Raw genomic sequence first — 23,898 nt, forward strand, 5'->3', positions numbered from 1 at the left:
AACACCCCCCAGTGATTTGTTGCTGACAGCATGGCGAAATATCACACAAGATTGATTCCACGTAACACACTCTTCCAAATACTGATAATTAAGTCTGGCAAACTCTACTGCTGCACAGTGAAGAAAAAGTTGATGCACCAAGGCAGAAACACTGGTATAATAAATTCATAGCAACCATGGTGAAACCAATGAATAGATGCACTAATTTCTATGGCAATGAGAGCACGTTTTCCCCATTAGCGGTTAACACGAGGTTATTAAGATAACTGTTCTCTTGGCTTCTCTCTGGTCACTATGCTGAATACTTGCTCATTACATTCATTCTGTGCCTCCTGTTCTATTTTCCTGCAGTCCATTAAGTAGCAAGCTAAGCATCAAGCATCTGACAGTAGTGCACGCATACCCTTCCAGCAAACATACTTTTCTGTCTCTCTCACACACAAAATCACAGCACTCACCGTCACGGGCTTCCTCCCCGCGACTGCAGTTGCTGCATATATGTTTGATCTCCTTGCCTATGTGACAGTGTATCACAAAAGATACATTGTTGTTGTTGGTAGCAGGCTCCTTCAGTGGCTTCATCCTCACTAGATAGAAAGCCTTTTTTTTAGGTTTCTCCCCACTCATGTCTGGAACAGAGCCCTCCCTGCAGCCCGAAGAAGAAGAAAAAGCAAGCATCCCAGACTGCCCGATGTGTGTGGAATCTGCCATCCGTTCACTCTCGCCTTAGCGTTTATCTGCCACACACACACCAAGGATTAAGGAGAAGCGGGAAGGGGGGGGGGGGTGAAGAGAGCGAGTGAGAAGCACTGCCTGAGCCTTGGTGGCCTCTGTGACCCAGCTGCCTTAACCAATCATCTTGGCTGGAGGATGCTCTCAGCATGTCGCTCCTCTGTCCATACCTGTGATACTTCTCAGCCATGGATTCTAAACAGCTTCATCAGCAAATCAGAGCTTAATTATTTTCAGCTACCTTGCTTGCTGCATGCTTCCCATGAGTGCAGAGCTGCCCCCATGCTTCCCCAACGCCTCCTCCCTTTCCCTCACCCCCTCCTCTGGCGAACAAATGTGAGAATTACCATACAGAGTATCAGTGTTGTTGGAAACCTTTGGTACTGTACGCGCAGGGACAGTCAATGCTGTGTTCCTTCTGCAGGACAAGCTGCAATTCTCCAGCCCACTGAACACAACAACATTGCCTGTTCTCAGGCAGCACCACAGCCTAGTCCGTTATAATTAATATTTTACACACAAAGGAAAAATCATCCAGCATATTGATCAAGGCTGGCTCCCCCTCTACTGCTCCTCTGCAGACTCCCTTGGCTATTTGAGAACTAAAGCCCATTGGACTATATGCACCTATCACAGCCAGTTTTGCTCTTTTCTCTTTTTTTAAATAGTCCTTTCACTCTGGCTTTTCCAAATTCTGTTTGACTCTTTTAAAATACAGTGGCGGCATCTGTCTGGTGGTTCTCAATGACAGCCATTGATACTAGCTGGCAATGACTGGTGACATCAACGCAGGCTTCTCTGGAATGGAATCGCTCTTCCTAGACCAACCCCGACCATGGCTCACCAAGGAGGAGTGCAGCCACTGTGAGTCTGTTCGGACTACTAATCTCAGGATGAATACCCTCTCTGTGTCTCTTCGCCCCCTTTCCTAAAGTGCAGCTGCTCTGAAGAGCTGCAATACCATCTCTGGATACTTGTAGTCAGGGCAGTGGCTTTTCAAAGGCCCTCAGAAAGCTCCTGGCTTATAGGGGAATATTTAGCTAATGTCATATGATCTGTCATCCCCTTTGCCGACTGACCGCCCAATAGGAAAAAACTACATTGCCCAGATTCAGAGTACTGTAAAGATACCAAGCAGCTTCAAATTGTCTGTCCCTCTGCTGAAGAAGTGCTTCAGAGAAGGACCTGGAACACTGAACAGAGATGTACTGGGGGGGTAGTGGGAGTGGGGGGAGAAAGAGGGAGGGAAGCAAGGGAGACTTGGGTCCTGCAGGGCCTGGGGAAAGTAGTATAGGAGAAGAGGGGAAGGGAGAGATGAGAAAAATCTCGTGAAGAGGGAGCGCTGTTCCTTTAAATCTGTAGCTGGAAAGCAGGTTGGGGGAGTTCTAGGCTGAAGCTCTACAACGTAGCTGAGAGAGAGAGAGAGTAATTTTAGGGATAGTGCTGGTACCTTTATTTTTAATAAAGTTCCCTGTTCAGCGATAGAAGAAAGTGACTCACTCTGAAATTCTTTGCCATTGTCACATGACATTTTAAGACACTCCATAGGCTAAATGAGACTGTCCCTAAGCCCTATCAGTTTTCATTCCATTCTTACCCGCAACTATCATTGAAACCAAGGGGAGTTTTGCCTGACAGAGGAGGCAGACTTCAGGATTTTGCCCAATGTTTTTAATTAATATTTTCTGTCCCTCTTCCTTGATTTTTCAAAATAAATGAATAAATAAAAATCACACGTGAGGAACTGCTGCCCTGCTTACCATGCATTGTTCTGACGCAGGTGTCACTTCTCCCCTGGCAGCACTGGGAACTGAACCTTGAGATGCCTTTTACAGCAAAAATTGCAATACTTCATTTTTCTTGGCATGGTTCACAGTCAGATTAGATACTGTTAGACCTCACTGCAACATGGGCTGAAAAACGCTCCCAGTAGAATCATGCCATTTACTCAGCCATGCGACACAGCCTACACATCACCCTGCGGGTGTGTTTGTGTCAAATGGAGTCAGTCACTTCAGGTTAGCTACATCACTAGCGTCACACAGGGCTTGACCCTGCATTAGTTGCTCATCCAAAATTCCCCATTGACTTTAGTGGGAGTTTTGGGGGCACAAGAAATGCAGGATTAGAGTCTCAATAGATGTGCTAATAGATGTGCATCCCATTTATAATGGTGAATGCATTTTAAAAAGTACTCTAACGGAGATTGAGAGTCAGTCACTCAGCAAAAATGTATGTTAGATTAAAAATTCCAAAAGAAAACAGCTGAAAATTAGCTACTTCATTCATTCATTGGCCAAAATTGGAGCTCAGGCCCTCTGGATTTCCTCTACCACCATCTCACTAACTCCTCAAATTGGGTAAAACATGGTTATAAATCAAAAAGTAGTTCTGTAAACGTTAGGGGTAGCCACAAGCTACGTCATGAACTTCCCAAAGTTCAGAGCTGCGTACAGTTGGAGTTTTACATGGCCTCAATGGAGAAGTAGGTCAAGAGAGGCAAAGTAACTCCAGATGCAAGCTTTCCCAAAGCGTAGAGGGTTTCAGATCTAGCCCTCTGGTTTGGTCTAACTTCCTATTCAACATATCTGCTCCCTGCTGACCAATCCTGGAACGCTGCACAAGGCTTGAGTAAACAGGCCTTGCATGGTAGGTCTCTGAGGGAGACTGAAGGTGCGGAGTACTTGTATAGCTGCTGCTAGATGGGGGCAAATGGTTTTGTGGTTAAGGCACTGGGCTAGGACTCAGGAGAATGTAGTTCAATTCCTGACTACCACAGGCTTCTTGTGTGACCTTGGATAAGTCACTTAAGATTGCTCTGTCTCTCAGTTCGTCTATAGAATAGGGATGAGAACATTTCTCTAGTTCACACAAGTGTTATGAGAAAAAATGCATAGACGTCTAAGAAGCATTCAGAAAAATACAGAGACGGAGGCCATATAAGCAGACAGGCAGTAGTAGAGGCTGCACTTGCTACCCACCCCTCCATTAGCCAGGGATGCTGACTACTGTATCTATTTAGTTACACCCACGGTCCTGCCTACACCTCTCTGTTGGTTTACCCATCGTCATACCTCCACGACCCTTCGCTGCTGTGGCGGACACCACCACAGGATGCTGCCCCACAGTGTGCACCTGCAGGCCTTCCCCACTGGACAGTAGAGCCCCAGCTATTCTGCTGTGTTTTGGGAAGCACGTATGGTCACAAGCTTGCCCAATGGGCAACACAGATTCCATTCAGATCTGAACCCAAATTACCCATGAGAAAGTTTGGCACATAGTCTCCTGCAGGTGCTATGTACTTTGGATGCAAACAAGTCCTGAACCCATCTGCCCATACTTCTTTTGTAACATGCACTTCACTATAACATGCAAACTGCTTTCATTCCCAAGAGCTGCCTTATAGAAAGTCTGAATTTGCCACAGCTCATAAGACAAAAATATGTTTTAATTATGATCTGTGTAATTACGGTAAAAGCTGCCACTGCTAATAATTTCTAGCACAAATAATAGAAGATGAACATACTGCAGTATTCCTACAGGAAATAACTTGCTTTGTCTTGCTTTTAACGAAAGCCAAAAAAGCTGTAACAACCCTTTCTGTTCACTGCTGCAATAAGTGTTTGTGAACCCTAGCACTTCTTACTGCATTGTGGCTCCTAAAAGAGGATAGAGCCAGAGTGATCTTTTGGACTGGGCATCAGGAAACTTGTGTTCTATTCCAACCTCTGCAACTGACTTTCTATGTTACCTTGGGCAAGTCATTTCACCTCTCTGTTTTTCCGTTTCCCTTCTACTCTTTGCCTGTGTAGGCTGTAAACCCCTCAGGGCAGGAACTGTCTTTTATGATCTCTTTGTCTAGAACAATGGGTTTAGAATCTCAGTTGTAGCCCTAGACCAGCTAGAATACAAATATCACCTTTATTCCAAATTGGTGGTGAAGAAGTCTCCAAACCAGAAACCCAGATCTGAATACAATGAAACCTAACGTCAGCTCAGATCAAGAGTCACATTCAGATCCAAACTTTGAGCTTCGGCCCATCTTTCCCCTGGAACTCATGTCCTCATATCTCAAGATTACCTGGCTGGGAACTTCCTCTTTATGACACTGTTTAGTGGTTTTCAAATTATTCCTGTAAAGGCAGAAAGCAGCAATGGAACCAGTCCGCTAAAAAACATCCAGGCTCAGATTTTCAGGTGCCCCAGACCAGTACTCAGTTCAACTGGAGAGTGGTTAAAAGAGGGTTTTCTGCCCACCTTCTCCAATCCCATGGGGCTGGGTAAGCACCTGATACAACTCAGAGCAGCCCAGAGGCTTGAGATCAGCTGGAGCACTGTACACGTCTACCCTCTCCTGCTCTTTATGCAGAGGAGCAGGTGTTGGGATTGTAAGAAAGCTTCCGACCAGGTTCTCTTTGCAGCAGCAGATCAGTACAAATGATGTATACTGGGGTTAAGGATCTGTATCCCCATAGATCTTAGGTCACAGGCTGAGGCCATCTCAGTGGCTGCAAGCTGAAATGTTAGTGATCCTGCGAGATTATATTAAATCCTTATTTTGCATAGCTCTTTAGCCTTATTTACTGAATAAGTATTTATTTTGTTCACTTGACCTATTTGTTTTAATATCTACCTGCTGATCGATATTTGGGATCTCTTTGCTTTGGCAAATATTGTATAACTTTTCCCTTTTTGTTTCCTCTTCCCTTTCTACTATGAACTGTATATTATAGTGCAGCTAGTTATCAATGGGCACAGTACATATAAACATTGTACCATACTGCCATTAGGGGCAGGACAAGAATATAAGGTATAGTGAGAACTAGGGCAGGTCTTAAAATGAGGAACCGCCCCCCCCCCCCCCCCCCCAACATTTAATCAAAACTTTTCTCCCTTTTTTTTTTTTATGCAATTTGAAATGTCAGCAGATTTTTTTCGATACATTTCAAAACATTTTGACCCCCTCTAGTTACAAATAATAGGGAGCCTGTAGTGCTTCCTCCATCAGACTATTTCAGAGAAAGCTCACTAACAAACAGTGCACTATTGCTGCAGCTCTGCTAAACCTTGTCATGGCATCAGGAGGAGAGGGAAATTGACCTCTAGGTTTTTACAGCTGGAATTAATTCCAATGCTGTCCCTCCCCCCACTCCAGTGCAGAAACCATCGTTAGGGATGGTGATGACAAGAAAGTGCCAAGCTGAACCAGAATCTGGTCTGGTGGTGAGTCTTATAGGCATTTATTCCATCACAAACAGCACAGCCCAGTAAATGGAAGCATAAAATCAAATACTGCAGGCTGTGTGCAATGACTAACTAGAGACAGGTGCTATCGGGTACTACAGGGTAGACTATATTTATGTATTTTATTGTACTATTTAAATATCTAAAATCAACACTCTCTAAATGAAGGAGAAAATATGCATAAACTGGACCAATGACAGCAAAAGACCGATCAACCATCAACTTAACATCCCATTCAACAGCACCCTCTACTTATCACCTGGGAAAAGACTAGAAAACCAGATGACCCTTTTAGGGAACCAGAAAGTTGCAAAGAAAGTAAGTAAGTTCCAGAGTGGAGGATCCCTTATTGAGAGTTCCTTGCCAGCAGGTATCTAATGGTAAAGCTATGGGGCTGTCAGTCTCTGCGTGTACAGCGCCTAGCACAATGGGATCTGGGTCCATGACTGGGGCTCCCAAGCACTACTGCAATACAAATAATAACCAACAGGTTTTTAGAGACGGAGCGTGTGTGTTGAACGCTCACTTTTTTAAAATTTAAACATTACATAAACTCCAGCCCAACAGAGCAACCAGAGCCTGGTGTAGACCACAGCCTGCGACTCCCTGCAGCGCAGAACCCCACCTCCTGAAATGGAGGGCGACCTTTGGTTTCTGCAGACACACCCATGTCTTTCCACAACAATCACAGCTGCTCCACACAGAGCCCAAGAGTCAAGAGATCACAAATGTTACAGAAACGCACAAAGAGAAGGGAATGAAATCACCCTTTCTTGGTTTCCCCCGTGTTTTTAAACTCTGATTAACAGCCAATGTGGTACTTCTTGTTCTTCTTGCTGGGCCCACGATGTCCCAGGTGCGTGCTGTGTTGTTACACAGTCATTTCTTCACTTAGGAGAAGCCCTGCTCTATTTTGGCACAACACCATATGGTGCATAAAACTCAGACAGGCCTCCGCTGCCACTACCGGTGCTACCAGGATTACAATGCATCACACCTCAGCTTGTAGGGTAGACATAGCCTAAGTGAACACATATAACGAACCAATATGGAGGTGGGGTCATAAGAGGGCAGAACTAATATTAGAGCCAGGTAGTGTTCTGAGCAGGAAGGAATAATATAGAAAATATTAAAGGTGAAATTCTGGCCCTATTGAAGTCAATAGAAAAATTCCCAAGGACTTCAGTGGGGCCAGGATTTCCCCTTAAGTCTTTGGACCTGATTCAGATCTCTATGATACCAGAGTTAGTCAGGAGTAAAACCAATGAAGTCAATGAAATTACAAACACTCTAATGCTGAGGAGAGATCAGGATCAAATCTATAATCCAGGGGTGGGCAAACTTTTTGGCAAAATTTAAACTTTTTAAATTGAATGGCAGGCCATGACTGCTCAGGAAGTTGGGGAATGGGTGCGGGGGTGTGTGTGGAAGGGCTCCGGCTGGGGAGGAGGGGTTAGGGGTGCAGGAGGGTGGTCTGGGCTGGGACTGAGGGGTTCAGAGGGAGGAAGGGGGGAAAAATCAGAGCTGGGCAGGAGGTTGGGGTGCAGGGGTGCAGGTTCCAGGTGGCTCTTACCTCAAGCAGCTCCAAGAAGCAGCGGCATGTCCCCACTCCAGCTTCTACACGGGAGGTGTGGCCAGGTGGATCTGTGTGCCACCCTGTCTGCAGGCACCGCCCCTGCAGCTCTCATGGGCCATGGTTCCTGGCCAATGGGCGCTGCAGAGGCAGCGTGCAGAACCCCTTGGCTGCCCCTATGCATAGGAGCTGGAGGGGGGACATGCCACTGCTTCTGGGAGCTGTGTGGAGTGGGGCAACCCCCCACTCCACTCCCCGGCTGGAGCTTGAGGGCCGGATTAAAACATCTGGAGGGCCTAATGCGGCCCCCAGGCTGTCGTTTGCCTACCCCTCCTGTAGTCAGTTTAACAATGTATAAACACTGCTGTTGTAAACCAAAGCCACAAACATGCAAAGGCAGTGGCAATTTCTAGACTCAAACACTTGTCAGCTTCCCAACCAGTTATGTACTGCCTGAAGTGGAATGAATACAAAGTGTGATACATCATACAGCTTTTTCCAAAACACTCTTCCCTGTGCTCATAAATAAAATAACTAACTAACTAACTAAAGAAAGTTAGCTCCCCACCTCCTGCTTCTTGCCCACCAGAGGGAGAGTCTGCTGCTACAAGACCAGGAAAAGTGTAGGAACACAGTCTGGTACCCATTTGGATTTATAATTCTTTATAAGGTTACACTCTTCTACAGAATACTCGGACAAGACCTGTGAGGTAAGGAGGAAGTGATAGAGACCAGATGAATAGCCTGAACATATGGTGGACAGGAGGCTAAGTACTCAGCCAACTCTGTGAGGGACGCATGCAGGACTGATTCATTTTCAGGTTTTTTTCTGGCCTCCCTGCTGCCAAGAAATGGCTATTTGAGCCAGCAAAAATATATGAGTAAGTAAAACTACCTATGACCAACAGGTATTGCAAACAAGGCACAAGTGCGAGCTGCTTGGAGAATTTCTGTATTACTTATTGCAATTGTTTCAGGAGGACACAGTAAATATAGAGAAAACCAAGGAATAATCATAATTACTAGAGCAATGTGCAACCATTGCAATGCAACCTGAAATGACGTGAAACTTGCCAGGTTTCCAGTGTTGTTGCAAACTCAAAATTCAGAGCAAACCTGTCTAAAGATTGGTTAAGGCTTGCAAACAACCTTTATGAACCTAGTCTTAGTTTTGGGTGACCTTATACAAGGCACCAGATATAAATCAGCATAGCTCCACTGAAGTAATCGGGGCAAGTCCATAGCTTTGGTTAATTTTTTCCTGCAGTTATTGCTTTCTAATTGCCTCCTTTGAAGGCAAGTGCTATGTGTTCTTCCCCTGAGATTCCCCGTAAAAATTGTACAGGTGTTTACCTTCTCATTCACTCATCCACTCACTCCTCACCACCCACCTGCCAGTGGCTACTGACTCCCAATACCTCAAAATGTCAAAATCAAGGGGAAAAACCCACATTGCCTATGACTCCTATATAACCATATCAAACTTCCATCAGCAGCTATAGTAGGCAAGGTAACCAAATATTAAGATAATCGAGATGTACAACAAACTTATCATTCTTTAAGATAATTGTATCACAACATTATTCTTTCCGGATTTTCACATGCTTTAAGAGGGAATTTATAGAAATAGAGGCTAAGATTTTCAAACGTAACTAGTCATTTCTGTTGCCTCACTTTTTGGGTGCTCAACTTGAGCCCCTTGAAGGGGCTGATATTCACTCAGCACTTCTGAAAGTCAGCCCTCTTTAAGAAGTCTCAAGCCGGACACTTAAAATGGAGACACCCAAAACCACTAGTCACTTAAAAATTTTAGCCATAGAATTTATAGATGGAAAGACCCATCAGGCTATCCATTTCCACTCCCTTACGATGCACAATTGCTCTCTACATTGTCTAGTGTTTTGCCTGGCCTATTTTTAAAAAGATCTTCCACCACCTCCTTTGGGAGAAGATTTAAGAAAATAGGCCAAAATTCTGCTTTCACTCACATCAGTACAATTCTACTGAAGGCAGTCAGGTTGCACATGGTAGCTCAAAGCAGAATTTGGCCTCACAACTCTGTCTACATGGCTAATCAAATTTGCTTCTGGCAATAATCAGCCAACATGGTTGCCTGGAAAAAAATATATACATTCTAATAATCCCCTGTTGATAATCCATAGATTTATTGCCACTTTCCCAGACAAAGTATAGATGGATCAGCCTGCTGAAATCTGTGATAAAGTCATACATCTAAAGTAAACAAGAACAAGATTCATGCCTGCTAAACAGACTAAAAAAAGAATTAATACAAAGCAAATACACGAATAGCTATTATCTAAAAAGTTCTCCACTGGCTAGCGAGATCACAAGGTCATAGTGAAAAGTTATAATAGTAAGTGTAATGGGATTGCCTACATTTTTTGTTTTTATAAGTGGCTCATATGAAGTCGATTGCTTGTAGTTTAGAACATTTTACCCGAAGATCAGGAATATTACAGTGCATTAAACACATTCACTTAGATGATTCTTTCAAGACAAGCAGTTGGGAATTTAGAAAATACGTTTTCTGGAGTTACCCCAGAACAAAGACATCTGAGCTGGCTCAGTTTTACACAGTCACATATATTTTCGCTGTCAGTATGGGTTTAGGCGAAGCATGAAAAACAGAAGATAGAAAGGAAATCCACAGCAGGGAATTCTATAACAAGAGTAGGCATTGCAAATGTTAATAATGGTCATAAAAATTTTCTCTTTAAAATTCATTCATAGTTTTTGTTTTTCTAATCATGAAAAATACAATGTGGCTATTCATCCCTCCTGTTTCGGAGCATAACCTGATAGAGTTGATCTATCTCATGTAGTATTGGAGTACATTCTTTCCCCTGCTTTCTAACGGGCCTCTATCCTCTGCTTGTGCTGAAATACTTCTTTGGTCAAAGGTTGTCTAGCAATCTCTGCCATAACCAGTGTGTTTTAGGACCTTTCCAGTCTCTATGCTGGATGATGCATTTTGAGGAACCTTGGACCTGAGGATGTCATAAAACATGGACTTGAAAAGAAATCATCCAGTCAGTGAGAGTGCAAGGCTTGAAAGAACCATGATGGGAGAGCACTCAAGGAAGGGGATCTGTTGGAAGAGAGAGACAGACAGAGATAGAAGTTTGGGAGGGCAAGAAAAAGTGAAGATGAGGTGAGGTATTGGGGTCAGAAAGAGGGAATTTGAGGTGCAAGGAAGAAGTATCAATTAGGGAGGGAAAGCAGAGAAAGGGAAGGAGAAGAAGGAAAGTTGTGAATATATGTTCAAAATATCCAGGGTTTAATTAAATTGACTGATCCTCCCAAAGTTCAGAGGTTTCCCCATAACCAAAGAGCACCTTGCAATTTGGCCTGGACAATATGGGATTCAGGGCAGCTAGAGATAAAGATTAAGGGTACATTGGAAGAGCTGCAGATGGAAGTATTCACAGAATCTGCCCACATTATGCCTCACTGAGGCACACGACGTCAACCTCTCACTTTAATAAAAACTAAAATTCCCCAATTAAAATAAAAAAGGACAAAACTTCCTAGGACAGCATGCAGCTCCAGTTTACTTAATGAAAAGCACTGAAATTAAACAAGCAGCTTTTGACAGTATAATTAATGTCTTTCTGGATCTTGCTCTCCTTCCGCACAGACACAGGCTCCTCTGAACAGCACTGAAATCTGCATGAGGAGCCTTTCACGCTCTCCAACAGAAAAGGATTCTTCCTCTCCTCTGCCCATCCCCCTCTTCTTATTCCAGCCACTCATTTTTCAGTGTCAGACTCTCCGCTCCTTAGCGGCTGCTCATGCTTTCACTGTGGATTGGTACGGTGCACAAAGAATATATGAAAAGTCTCACTGTGCATCAGCCCCGTGTCATTGTTCCCTTACTGTCCCAGAGTTTAGCAAAGCCAGGCTAGTCTCAATAATACCAACAGACAATACACGTGCCATCAATCGAGCTCACTAACAAAAGAAATAGCAAGTATTGTTTGCCTTTTTAAAGCCCTGAATAGCAATCAACAAAAGAAGCTAGAGTAATCTAATGGGTCTAAAGAAATAGCTGCATAATCAGTTTCTGCTGAAATCCTGGTATGTATTTGAAAATAAAATTTGCCAAGCATTTTAACATCTGTCCCTTGGATAATTATAAAGTCTAGAGATCCAGAGTTGTGTTTGAGAGAGTGGTGTTTTTAAAGAGGGTCTTTTCAAAAAGGAAGGAAATTTTCAAACATAGCAAGCATACCGAAATACACCTCTACCCTGATAGAATGCTGACTGCGGGAGCCAAAAAAATCCTGCCGTGTTATAGGTGAAACTGCGTTATATTGAACTTGCTTTGATCTGCCGGAATGCGCAGCCCCGCCCCCACAGAGAGCTGCTTTACCGCGTTATATCCAAATTTGTGTTATATTGGGTCATGTTATATCGGGGTAGAGGTGTATTGTCAACTTTCTCATGCATATTTTAAATAATTTACTACCTTATGTTTTAAAGCTCTTCGCAATCCTCACATGTAGTATGTGGTAATTATTAATAATGACGTTAATGAGGGAGAGTAGAATAACAGTTGCTCTTACTATTTGTTAATTATATCTCTTGATGTTTCAGTTAGGAATTTCCTCCCTCACAAGCCCAGCTGCTCCACCTCTATGACATTGCAGTGAAATCATAATACTCCATTTGTGAATCACAGTTTTTGTGCAACTACAGACTGCAGGAATATATAACCAGATGTTTATAATTTCACTGAAAGTTCAAAAAGCAGAAGAAGCTGGGACATAAGCTTTCAGAAGAAAGTCCTCAGTAAAACATACATTTTCAACCAGAGTAGTGGGAGTGCAGAAAAATACTGGCAGTACACACTGCCTTTTTTTTAAAATTACTCTGTTTGTATTACCATAGTGCCAAGAGGCCCCAGCTGAGATCAGGGCAGTATTGTGCAATTTTCTGTACACAAACATAGGGCTGGACTTTTTGTCCTAATGATCTTTTCTTTCAAGTTTTCTCTAGCATAATAATCCTCGGAGCTGAAAACATTCAAGCTTCAGGACCCAAGGACCTGATCTTACAATGTACTAGTAGTGCATCCTGCAAGGTGCAGAACACTCCCAATTTCCAATGACAACGAGGGGGCCTTCAGTCACTCTGCAGGATCAGGCCTGAAAATTTACCAGGGCTATGAAATTCACAGTACAAGGCGAAAAACACATTTCTTTGCATCAATATGTAGAACTACTGTCATTGTTTGAGGGCTGTGTTCAATGGGAGTTTTGTGCAAACATCAGGGAGAAAATGTAGCCTTCAGTGCTTCAAGTTGTTTGCTCTGTAGTAAACACTTCTTTTGTGCAGAAGATGATGATGTTGTTCTTTCTTCATAGGCAAACTAAAGGTAATATTATTGATTACTCATCACAGGTATAGCAGCCTATGAATAAATAACACCTTGATCTAACTTAGACACCACTCTGTGTCAACAACTAAAGGCAGCTCAGAACCAAATTATTACTTCCATAGCACGAATGCACCACCACGGGAGAAGGTGCAGAAGCCTCTTCCCTGTTGTCACTCCTGAGGAAACGCAGCCATAATGTGGATACCTGGGCTCCCCAAATGTAAAGTTCCCTCCCCAGAACAGATTAGTCTGAGTGGAATGTGGCCATGGTCCTGTCCTGCTAGGGAGTGATAAGAAGTCATAGCAAGGACACTCCCTGCTTGGGAGGTGTATCTCTGCCTCTCTTCCCAGCAGGTCCTGTGTAATAAGAGCCATAATCAAGCTCTAAGCATTCAGGTCACTACCATGGTTCCCCTCCCACCTGGTCGTACCTCTCAATGCTCCTAGGTTCTTAGGGATATCCTGAATTTCAATGGATTTGTGTCTGTTCCACCTTACAGTCCTTCATCATTCATGTCAATTCTTCCAGGCTGACTCCATTCCCTGTGAAGGGACCTCCACCACACCATTCCCTGCTGGGTCAACAGGCGGCGAAGGGCCTGAGGCACAGTGATAAATCACAAGTGATGGGGCTGACCCAGCCGTATGGGGGATGCCCAGAGGAGGCATCACCCACTTGACAGCAGCACAAGAACATAATTCACTGGCAGCCTTCAGAGGGTCTGAGGAGGAGAGTGAGAGGGTAAGGCGAGGTGGGAGGTATATGTGAGGCAGACAAGGCTACTTCTGCTGCTCCAGGGCAGTGACTGGGCTAGTAAACTGCTGGAAGGTGCCAGTTGGGATCTCCAGCTGTCACCGTTTAGAACGTCTGAGCCAATCTGGAAGTGACTGGCTGGTGGCAGCTCATGCCAGCTCTGCTAATCAGGCATCAAAATGGAAGTGGTGATACCTGTGAGAGGGGAAATGATGGTTCCACCACTCTCGGCCATCCGCCCTAGGAGAGCTAGAAAGGAAGAGGGTGATCAAGTAGGAACAAGAGCAGGAAAAGCAGCAGCAGCTATTGTGAATAGTTGGCCTGGCGTTTAGGCACTACTGAAGTTAGCAATAAGAGGTAGATGATGGTTGGCTGATGGGGTTTGTAAGGATACAGGGAAACTTTTATCCCTAAAACCGCAGATTGAAGGCAGGTCAGTCCAGACTGAAAGCTGATGCTGCCTGATAGATTTCAGCAGCCTACATGAAAGGAGTTTGGTGGTCTCAGTCTTGTTTCCAGTGTAAGCTCTTTGAGGCAAGGTCTTCTTAGAATCGTCAATAATTGTTTGGATCACAGTTATGCCTAGAGGCCCCAACTGTACTTGGGGCCTCTTTGTATTAGGTGCTTTTCAAACACAGTGAGAGACAGCCCTTGCCATGAAAGGCTTATAATTTAAAACAGACAAGACAGAGAGAGCAGGAGAAAAGAAATACTATCATCTCCACTTATAGATAGGAAATGGTGGCAGAGAGAGATTAAGTGACTTGCCCAAGGCCAAACAAGGTGTCTCTAACACAGCTAGAATTTGAACCAGTTCTCAGGAGTACCCTAATTACAAGGCCATTCTTTCTGTGTATACCTGTACTGTACTTACCTCTGTGTTTGGAAAGTGCCCAGCACATCTTGGGCACTACTGCAGTCTAGATAATAAACAATAAATAGCAATTCGTTTTAAGCAGCTTCTTTCAAATGGCAGCTGCAGCACATTTCAGTTGCTCCCTTCCAGTTCTCACCAGATCCCCTGATGAGCAGGAGAACAGAGGTTAGCTGGTGAGACCTGATGCAGCCACCAAGGGAAGGAGCAGGTAAGCAGCCAGAACCTTAATGCTGCCTGCATCAAGGGAAGAAGGTGACAACATTATACCGACTCATTGGGCAACTCTTCAGAAGAGGCCACCCAAGCCAGCCCTCCATTTCTACCAAAGGGGTAGTGGCGTGGGAGGGAGGGGATGTAAAAAGGTGTGTAGCATAGCTGAGCTCCCCTGTAATAATTCTCAGATGGCTAGGGTTCTCTCAGGACCACAGCCAGTTGTTGTAAATTAGAGCAGTCTGAAGGCTGCTCTAACTTACATCAGGGCCAGGACCGGGGGATGGAGCAGCTTGAGAATTAGGGAGCAGCAGCCAGTTCCCTGACAGCCTCCTCCTCTCTCCTGCACCAAACATACCTTGCAGGAGAGAATATGGCCCACTATTTTTTTTTAAAGACAATCTCCTATTGGGGATTTACTGTAACTGTTCTATTGGACCTATATATTTATGAAGTTGATGCTAGGGCAATATTTTAAATACATCAGTGTGGGTGGGTCATGTCTGTTTCTTTGCCCTTCCATATGTAGACTGGTTAGCATATACTTGTATGGGGAGCCGAAGATCAAATGAACAAAGTAAGAATCTTTCTTGCCCTTTTACATCTTGGGAACAATGAGAGGAGTGTACATGGGCAGAGCTCATACACTGTGAGGAGGAGGTGTATTTAGGGTTAGTGGAGAACGGAGAGTGGGAGGGTTAACAGGAGGAACTGTACTGATGGGAAAGACAGAAGGAAGGAGGGGACAAAAGGTTGTGACTCAAGTGGACAAGAAGAGAACTGAGACAAAGGATGGAAGAAACAGATACACCAGTGCAATTTCTCTAAGTTAGACAGGGCCCAAGTGTAACTACATCGATGTGGTAACAGTTGTTAAATTTATAGATTTTTAAATTCAGCTTTGCAATTAAGGAAAGTACAGTATTCAGTTACTTCATAATTCAAGTATACATCTTCCTACTGCATGAGTGATGCTCTGAAGTCCAGGGTGCCATTTCAAAACAAACAAGAGAAAAAAAAAAAAGGATGCTCCATGTTTGGGTCATTTTATGTTGATTGAGCGGATTGAGGCTGCCTTTGGATCAGATCCAAGGGAAGCAGTACAGTGTATACTAATCATGAGGAAGATGGTCTAGAAATACCACTTAAAAAATTAAATGACCCTTTAAACACATATGTTCTAACAATGATTTTTGATAAAGCAAGTCCTACAAGAACAACATTTCAGGAAACAAGTGGATACACACATTTTTGAATGACTTTTTTTTTTTAAATCAAAAGGAAAATCACTCTGCGAGACTCAGGATATGTAGGTTTGAAATACAATATAGCTTTAAATGTTCTTTGCAGATCATTGTGCTCACAATGCAAAATATATTGAAATTGAAACCAAACATCCTGAAACAAACCCTACCAGAGGCATTAACTATGCTCCAGTGAGCATTCTGGCACACTTTAATATTTCAGGTCAATGAAGCTTATTCTGAGCAAAACATCTGGAGCATTATAAATCTAGGAATTTTTTTTTCCTGTGCTGCAGTTTTCACTTCATTTCTTTAAGATTCCCTTTAATTATAAGACGGAGCAAATGACATTTCACAACACTAACTCCCGCAGTTGTTCCTTCACTAACTGCCCTATTTGCTTGCAGCTTCTTCCCTTTTCCTCTTTCCTCCCACACAAAATAGCTTCCCAGGCCTGACACTGAAATCCTAATTCAAGCAGCACTCTCACTGGTTTCATGGGAGTTTTGTCTAAATAGACATTCTAGGACTGGGTTCTTAGTGAGTTCTGAAATTCATTCATAGCTTACCCTGCTCTCTCATTTTCGTAGGTGTTGGTGTCATTCCAGGAGGTTTACATTTGATATTAAACATTCAATATATAAAAATATACGGTCAGGTGCAGAATTGGTGTAAACAGGTGCAAGGATGGTCACTTGGCTTTTCAAAGAGTGTTATTCAAACTGGAGTAGGCATAAAAGTAAGACCATTTGTATATAAAGTTGTATGGATTCCATTCCTGAAATTTATTTTACAAAATCCTCTCAGAGTTAGCTGTGCACTGAATAGTTATGGCTAAGAGGGGCATTCAGCATAATGGCCTTGAGCTTGCCAGGTCCTGAGCTCCTTCAATTCCTATTTGATCAGGTCTATTATTAGTTTAAAACATATTTTTAAATTCTTAAGTCCTACAACCTCCATCCCTTCTCCTGTTGCTAGCTCCTCCTCCAATAGGATGCCCAGAATTCATTATGTTGATTGTGTCATATCAACTGGAAAACTCCACTGGAGCATGAAGCTGACTTCTATAGGGATGCCAGATAAGTGCTATTTGACTGCTGTAATGTGCAATTTTGCAACTGTTAAAATCTACAATAATAATGTTTTACTATCTTACAAATGTTAGACTAGAGAGAGAGATTTAGAGCATAAGACTTGGGAGGAGGGATGATTTTGTGTTTAAGGCATTGAACTGAGATTCTAAAGAGCAGAGTTCAATGCTTGATTCTTCCACAGGCTGTGTGTGTGGTTTTGGGCAAGTCACTTCATTTTTCTGTGCCTCCATTCCCAGCTGTAACATAAGGATAGTAACACTTCCTTTCTCTGACTTCTCTATTTAGACTATAAGAATTTCTTGGCAGGGACTGTCTCTTACTATGCATATGTACAGCACCTAGTACAATGGGGCACTGAAATCAACTGGGGCCTCTAGGCATTCCTGACATGCAAATAGTAACAACAACAACGACTTCCTCTCCTCATATGCCATTTTCATGCTCAATAAATATCTAAGATAGCATCAGCATAGTGCATACGGGGGCACTTGTAAGTGTACTTAAAACTAAGTAAGGGGTGAATATCGAAAAGGCCAGAGGTTCAATGCAATGCAGATAAGCATCCAAAAGTTTGGATGTTTAATCTGAGCTTTATCCAAACTCATTTTGTAGACAAATCAGACTTGAAATCTTCAGAGAAAAGGCTTTCTTAGAAGATTCCGAGTACTGCCAGATTACGTCCCCAAAACAGCAGACAAGCAGCCTTTCTTGCAGTATTTCAATTTTTCCACTCTTGGCCCTGGCAAATCCTAGGGGCAAACATTTTTAGTCTATGTGAGAGAGAAGCAGGGTCAATGACTCAAAGCATACGGGGCCAGTTTATTCACCACAAGAAACAAATAATAAAAAGAAAGCCTGGAACATTCCATACCTCAAAATGGGTTCCCTTATTGCAATGGCTCTCAGCTGGAGGTATATGTACCCCTGGGGGTATGCAGAGATCTTCCAGGGGGTTACATCAATTCATCTAGATATTTGCCTAGTTTTACATCAGGCTACATAAAAAGCAGTAGCTAAGTCAGTACAAACTCAAATTTCATAGACAATGACTTGTTTATACTGTTCTATATACTATACACCGAAATGTAAGTACAATGTTTATATTCCAATTGATTTATTTTATAATTATATGGTAAAAAGGAGAAAGTCAGCAATTTTTCAGTAATAGTGTGCTGAGACACCTTTGTATTTTTAGGTCTGATTTTGTAAGCAAGCAATTTTTAAGTGAGGTGAAACTTGGGGGTAACATAAGACAAATCAGACTCCTGAAAGGTAGTCTGGAAAGGTTGAGAGCCACTGCCTTATTGCATCTCCTCCAGCCCTTTCCTACACCAGATCCTGCCCTGGGCTGATTTCCCTCTGGTAACACTTATTTTATAAACTAGAGAAGGTTCACAGCTTTGTAGAGGTCAGGTACAATACTGGGATTGGTCCCCTTGGTTCATCTCTGGTTGTTAAGGGATAGCACCCTAGCACGTAGTGGTTCTTTTGTTACCTGAGCGGCTTCACCTCATCCTAATAAAGCTAGGAATTGCACATCCAAGTCATTGCTCCAATTACTGTGCATGGAGCTAAACACTTGTGATGTGTTCAATTGCATGCAACTACACGCAAGCATCACTGCACTATTTATTCTGCATTGCTCAAAGTGAGAGGAGGGTGGGTGAAGCTATGAATATAGTTGCACAACTGCAATTTTCAAAGAAAGCATTTTACAATCCAGCCAGCCAAATTTATGAGAACCTGAAATAGGGAAAGTTAGTTTTAATCCAAGTATAAATTACATTAGGAATGCCTCTAATCTCTCATTTTAGCTGTTAAAATTATTCTAAGGCTGGAAGGTCAGGGACCAATATGTCATGAAACAGACTATGTTGGGATTAATACAATAGACATTGATCTATAATTCAAATCAAACAGAGACAATGGACATTCTTTTTTAGACCTTCCAAAGGAACAAGTTATAAACAAATACAAAATGCCATCTTAGATTACTGTAAAAAACCTTGAGGATACACAGGATCTATAGGTTACCTGTAAATCAGAAAAAAATATTTTCTGTAACAGGCCACTATATAAACAGAATGCTAATGGTAGATAAGAAAATCTTGAGTGGTCTCTAAGGGGCCAGGCAAGGCTCCCAAATGCAGGGGAAGAACTGAGAACCAGTCAGGAAGCCTTTTGTGCACTGCCCAGCCTTTACATTGAAACACAGAGGAGGCAGTGGATGCACTGGGGCATAGCCCAGGAGTCCAAGAACAGTACAGGTCCACATGGCCAAAGCCCGTGGGGGGCAGGGGGCAGTGCAGTGGGCTACAGTAGGCAAAAATTCCTAAGGAAATTAGACACCTAAGGTGAAATCCTGGCCCCAATGTCAATGGCAAAACTCCCACCAACTCTAGTGTGACCAGGATTTCACTCCCAATTGCCAGTGAAAGCCAATGGGAGCTGTAGCTGGTAGGCAGAACCACCAGCTGTGGAAGATAAACAACACTCCATCAGAGTTGCAGTCCTTTTCCTCAGGGCCTTCTGTTGATGATTTATAAGCAAAAGGATTCCAAACTGAAACAAAGCACACAGAACAGTGGGTTCCAGTTGCCACAGACTTTGCATCTAGGAGGGAGCACATCCACCCCCTAAGTAAACCCCACCACTACCACTTGTCCTCTGTTTTTATATCCCCATCTTCATCACCCATGTGACAGGCCTCGGTTTGGATTAACTCTTCATGGACTGGAACTTGGGGAACATCTCTCTACTATGTCTCACTACCTAACACCTAATGCTTTTGAAAAATCTCACCAGACACTATTGCTCCCCAATTATCCTGCGGTTAGATCCTGTGTCCGGCCCCATGATAGTTATGTCCCTACATGCTGGGTATCCTGGGGATGAAGGTCCTGTCCCTCAGCCCCACCCCTTCTTGATGCATTCTCCTGAGCACACAGTGCATTTAATTCAGGATGTGTGCTCAATTTGCTGTTATGGTCTAATATTTGCTTTCATTTTGACAGACAGCTACACCAGTAAACCATGCAGGATTTTAATAAGACAAGTTAATACACTAGCAGATGAAGGAGCTCTGCCATGAACCTATGTACTGTAGCACTCTCTCTCTCGCCCAATGATAAATTGTATCAAAATCTGAAAATCATTTCATTCTTCACAAATGAAAACAAGATGTGATTCGAAATGTCATGTTTATGGTTGTGTGAGCAGGATTCCCGTCATCAATCATCCAAAATAAAGGGTATTATTTAGGAGTTATTTGACAGTGGATTTAAAAAACAACACCACGTCTCCAGTTTTAACATTATGAAAAAGTTTATCTCAGGAACATCAATGTTGTTTTTTTAGATTTAGAGCCAAAAAACTAAATTCACTGCTGGTGTAAGCAAGTGCAACTCCCCCCCCCTCTATCTACGTCCTCGTAACATGTTATAGGTTCTGATCATCACTGAAGTCAGTGGAGTCGCATCCACATGCAAAAGTGATGACCTTTGCCCACAAATTTATCCCACATAGACACCACAGGTTCCACTGTCCTTACTAATACCTTCCTCATGTATATAGTCCTGTGGACTTCAATGGGACTACTCATGTGAGGAAGGTAGTAAATAGTGAGAGGAAGGGTGGCAGAATGAACCAATCGAAAGGAAAGATTTTCATGTGCTAATGATAGTCATTTAAGGCTATATTTTGCTACCTATAGCCATGATGAATAGTACATTATTCTGGAAAACTCCCTGTGACTCAATGGGACAACTCATAGAGAAAGGTGCTATTCATGTGAGTAAGGATGGCAGGATCTGGTCCTTAAGCAGCACATACGCCTAACCAGGGTGAGACTGTACTACCTCAGTGATGCTGTGACAATCTTTTGAAATACTCAAAAATGGAGCGTGTATAATATTTATAACTACAGAATACCCGTATACATAAATATGTAGCCATTGGAGACCATCTTCTATTATTAGCAGTAGCTGTATTTTTCCCTAAGGGCCCCAACCGAGATCAGGGCTCAGTTGTGCATGACACTGTAAAAAAAAAAAAACCAACCACATAGTAGGAGACAGTCCGTGCCCCAAAGAGCTTACAGTCTGAATAGACAAGAAAGAAACTGAAGTATTATCACCACCATTTTACAGATAGGGAATTGAGGTTCAGAGAGATTAGATGACCTGAACAAGGTCACACAGTAAGTCTGTGGCCGGACTAGGAACTGAATTCAGATCTCCTGAGTACTAACCCAGTGCTTTTAACCGCAGGACCATCCTTCCTTTTAAAGCCGTTTTATAATTATTACATTCAGTAAACTACATTGTGGCATTCAGCCACAACCTGAAGTAAGGGGCAGCAGACAAGTGCACTGCCCCACAACTAACTGAGACCGGCTGACAGAGGGCACTCTTCTTGCACTGGGAGTGTGTGTGTCAGGGAAGAGTAATTTCTTGCAGCCCTGAAAGGGCATAGCTTGTTTCCTACTGTGTGTCCAGCCAGATCTGCTGGACAGTGCCATTACTGCCCACCCAGAGCCCACCCCCTGTAATGGAGAGCAGTGGCTACACAGCCCTTGTATTCAACACAGGAACCAGGCCCAAGAGCTGGGTAGCCCTAAAGTGGCCACATACAGTGGAGTTGGGGAAACCATACTATCCCAGTCCTGTATGCAGTTGTGTTAGGGATAATCTTCCAACCATTTAAAAATTAAAGGACATAGCCTGCTGCAGCTGACACATGCAATGTATGTAAACACTGTAGAGACAGCAGGGCAAAGGCGGCTTCCCATATTTTATAAATCTGACCCATAACCTGTAAAACTCTTCATAGTACATAGGAAAGGTCTCTAGAAGATGATGATTCCTGTGACATAGGTTCCTGTGCTATTGCACAGACCTAAGTTTTTCACAGCTTTGTAGGAACCTCAATGTATTACATCTAAAAATGAATATACGGATTGCCTAGTATTTCCCTAAGAAAACAGAGTTATTGAGGTTTGAAATGTCTTAGTCCCTCTTCCTCCCACCTGGACTGAGTGCTAGACTGCCTCTGTTATTCAGGATAACTGAAAGTTAGCAGGCCAGAAATGAAAGCCCACCAAAAAAAGATTTTTTTTTTTTTTGGGGGGGGGGGAAGGGGGAAATGAATAATTTTTCATGTGCGTTAACAACAGCCAAATGCTCGCAGCTTTCAAGCTTGGTTCAATTACCGTAAACATAACCATGCATAGCAAGGACTTTCCACTAGATTTAATAGGGAAAAAGTATCACATGATGAAAGACTTTAAAAATCCAAACAACAAGCAGTGCCTTCTGCAACAGACCAGCTGAAACAAAGGCAGTGTATGCAGTACAATTCTGTGTCACTCTCATGACTACTTTTACAACTCACTGTTACTAGAACCATGAGTAACTCCTAACCCCTCTGGGTAAGTATGTGCACTACATGACACAGTTTTAGATAAATCAATTTCCCCTGGGGTGCAAGTTGCGCTAACACAAGGAAAACTGGGCCTCACCAGGCTGAAAATTTATCCCTCTCCCATCTAGAATATAAATGATGCCTCCAAGTGAGCAGCCAAATAGATGTAAAAAAACCCACACTTCCTTGTTCTTATATTTGTGTGTGTGTGAAAAATCAAAATATGACTTTAAAACAACTGTACTCCTATTTTTAATAGTACAGTTTGAGGTGGCCTTAAAGAGCATGATGCTCCTAGCTGAGGCTGATTCTAGCTTTTGATTTCAAATGTGTAATTTGTGGGTTCTGTGAATACCTAATTAGTGACCTATTTTGGGGGGTATGGGATGCTCCTATTTACTATGGCTTTTCTGGGTGGGGAAGGCCAAAATTCTGCTTTCACCTATTTAGCTGTAAATTCAGAGAACATCCATGTTGAAATCAATGGAATTATTCTAGATTTACCATGAGAGCAGACTTTGGCCCCATTATTTTTTGAATTAAAAATAATAATAAATAATAATCTAGATCTCGGAGGTGGCCCCTATTACCAGAATATCTGAACACCTCACCTAAAAAACTCAGTTTTTAATGCATTTATCCTTACAACACTCTCCCCTGCGGGATAGATTTATGCTATTATCCCATTTTACAAATGGGGATTTGAGGCACAGAGAGATTCAGGGTTTGTCTTCACTGCAGAGTAACTCAAGTTATAACTCCACATGTTGCCCCTAACTGGAGTCCTGTCCAAACACAAAAGCCCTTAATTCAAATGTGGTGGTGCTTGTAACTTGAGTTGGCTGGCCTATCGGGGATGTAGGCTAAAACTTGAGGTAGCACAACTCATCTACTACTAAAATCATTTTGTAGTCAGCGTCTTTTGGCATCAAGATAGATTTTAAGCTATAATTAAACATACGTATTGGAAAATCAATTCTTTACAATCAAAGAGAAAGATGTTGGCACGGATACCTGAGCATAAAAATAAAGCAAAGAGGATATGAAAAATATCCCTTGCAAGCAATCATCAGTGACTGTCCAAACCGATTACCTGATTTTTAAGAGTAAACATATACAAGAGACACATACAAAAGACAGTGCTTTGGTTTAGCAGCCCAATTTCTCCAGTCCAAAACAAATTACTCGTGCGGTGCTTGGACAGGAACGAGGTAGAGGCAAAGTTCTTGACTCAGGGTGACCACTTTTTTTTTTGTGCTTGCGGTGCTAGGCAGTGCTTCTTCCCCTGGGGAGTATTTTGTCAAACTGTACATGGATGCCCTTTTTATCCTGTGGAATAATCTCGATG

The 23,898-nt window shown here is 42.8% G+C and overlaps 1 protein-coding gene across 8 annotated transcripts in view; it reads right to left on the reverse strand.

The window, feature by feature from the left end:
• PHACTR1 (phosphatase and actin regulator 1) overlaps positions 1–23,898 on the reverse strand; it is a 418,901-nt gene that overhangs the window by 198,185 nt on the left and 196,818 nt on the right. The window contains exon 1 of one of the 8 annotated variants that reach the window (XM_054018769.1): positions 903–975. The exons of the other annotated variants lie outside the window; for them this stretch is intronic. The gene's annotated coding sequence lies outside the window, so the exon portion shown is untranslated. Of the gene's footprint in view, positions 1–902; positions 976–23,898 lie in introns of those variants that run through there. 8 annotated transcript variants of the gene reach the window in all.

The sequence above is a fragment of the Malaclemys terrapin genome, chromosome 2, assembly GCF_027887155.1.
Source record: "Malaclemys terrapin pileata isolate rMalTer1 chromosome 2, rMalTer1.hap1, whole genome shotgun sequence".
Lineage (NCBI taxonomy): Eukaryota > Metazoa > Chordata > Testudines > Emydidae > Malaclemys > Malaclemys terrapin.